The sequence below is a fragment of the Melitaea cinxia genome, chromosome 9 (genome assembly GCF_905220565.1).
Source record: "Melitaea cinxia chromosome 9, ilMelCinx1.1, whole genome shotgun sequence".
Taxonomy (NCBI): domain Eukaryota; kingdom Metazoa; phylum Arthropoda; class Insecta; order Lepidoptera; family Nymphalidae; genus Melitaea; species Melitaea cinxia.
Window position 1 is genome coordinate 17,615,059 of NC_059402.1, and position 2,360 is coordinate 17,617,418.

The window sequence follows — 2,360 nt, forward strand, 5'->3', positions numbered from 1 at the left end:
TACAACGCATTTGATTTTTAACCGACTTCCAAAAAGGAGGAGGTTCTTAATTCGACTGTTTTTTTTTTATGTATGTTACTTCAGAACTTTTGACTGGATGGAGCGATTTCGACAAATTTTCTTGTGATCGAAAAGGTGGTGTGTGTCATTTGGTCCCATATAAATTTATTTGAGATCTAACAACTACTTTTGGTACCATGGTAAGGAAACCATGATCTGATGATGGGATCCCAGAGAAATCGAGGGAAACTCTTGAAAATCCACAATAACTTTTTACTGGGTCTACCGGTTTTGATAATTTTTAATTTAATCGAAAGCTGGTGTTTATCGTATGGTCACATATAAATTTTATCGAGATCTGATAACTACTTTTTGAGTAATCTTTGGTAACGCGTAGTTACTTGACTATTTTTCCGTCGATCTACGTTGTATTACCCGTCGATGTAATTGAAGTCGGTTTTTTTTCGTTTGCGAGCAAACACAATTACTTGGGGCTCAATACTAATTTTTTTTCCACCAGTCTTGTGTTCTCGATATAACACAGTTCGCGTTTTGTGATTTCTCCCAAACGTCGTATTATGTACGCTTGAGAAGTGCTAAACCAGCATCTGTAGCAGTCTAAACTCTAAAGAAAACAATCTGTTCATTGTGAACGACGCCATTAATATTAAAATAGAAAGGAAATTGGTTTACTAAATTTTTATCAACAATTTTACTCAAGGACCGCTGGATGATTTAATTAAAATATTAATAGAATCCCGTTCGTTTATGAACCGTCTGATATTTTTTTAAGATACAAAGTTAAAATATTAATTTTCCAATAACTAATAATAACAGAATTTTTGTTTTTAACTTATTTTATTGTCTTTGTATCGGTACATCGAATACTGGTATGGAATTATAGCTATCATCATCTCCCCGCCCTTATCTAACTTATGTAGGCTTGGCGCAACATGTTTTCCTCATCAATTCCTCTCTATTCTTCCTAACTTCAGCGCTTACTCCTATCTTTCTCATGTCCTCACTCACACAATAGCTAGAGATAGATACCCGACTAGAAAAAAGGTCAGGCTCAACCAGATCCCCGAGTAGAATTTTTTTCGTCTTCCTTATAAGGACCGGACCAGGCATGTCTGATCAGGACTTTCTTCTAGTCGGGATCAGGTCCAGACAAATATTCTGCGTTACATATCTTATCCGGTCCAGATCAGGCATGCCGGGTCCGATCCTTCTAAGGAACAGGAAAAAAATTTGTACTTGGGTAGATAAATAGATAGAGAATACTATATTGCACACCACTCAGAAAAGATTTACATTATACAGTTATTTACACACAGCGATAGTAATAACAAAGGCGGTCTTATCGCTTAGTAGCGATCTTTTCCAGACAACCTGTAGAATGAGGAAAATATGTATTGAAAAGTTAGGTGTAGCAACATAATTATCTGTGTTAGTTGTCAATAAAACATACAATACAACAAAAAAATATATATAAGTATCTAATACAAAATCACGACACTTTCAACGTCTCTGATCGTCAGCATCAGTTGTTTCGTACGATTTCACCCCCAATATTGCGTCACTCAATGTATTGATTGCGTCACAAGTCATTTATTAAACTCCAAATCGATTTTGTTAGTAGAAAAATCTTCTATAGTCTCTTTGTTAGTGGTCGGTACATTTAAGTTCTCTACACAAATGGATTTGCTCGATTTTCCTTAAACGAATTTGCAACTGTACACGAAATCTTAAAAAGAAAATTGCGAGCGTACAAAATACACACGTCAGAAGTGAAACTTCTTTAGTAAACTAATTCGAAAAAAAAACTAATCAAAAAAAGTTAATTGAAAAAAACAAAAAGCCAACGTCACGCGGCGTTCCGAGGCGGTCACCCATCCAAGTACTGACCGCGCCCGACGTTGCTTAATTTCGGTGATCGGACGAGAACCGGTGTATTCAACGGGCTATGGACGTTTAAAATTTCTGACTCGTGACGGACTCCGTGACGCGTTTGATTCATAAAAAATTTCACCCCTCATGCCTAAAAAGTTTCATTTCGATTATTTCAATGTAGAAGGCTTTCAATATTTCAATACGATTGGATAATTTACACTTTACCCTTTATTGTTACATGTTTGACTTCGAAATTCACTGACTTGAAATTCGTTTCGCGCAATTTTGAAAATAAAAATGGCACCACCCAGAAAGCAAATATTTGTACAAATACAGGTATCCATCCTCAACGTGAATCGAATCACCGTCTTTAGGTGTCTACACGCACACCTATGTCTAATATTTTAATTTTAGCGAATTTTTGTGTTACATATACCTATGTATAGTTTTCTTTCAAAAGCTACTAG

The 2,360-nt window shown here is 35.7% G+C and overlaps 1 pseudogene; it reads right to left on the reverse strand.

Annotated features, from left to right (window-relative positions):
* Positions 1–1,859: 1,859 nt before the first annotated feature.
* LOC123656794 lies at positions 1,860–1,978 on the reverse strand (annotated as a pseudogene).
* Between the last annotated feature and the right edge of the window lie 382 nt (positions 1,979–2,360).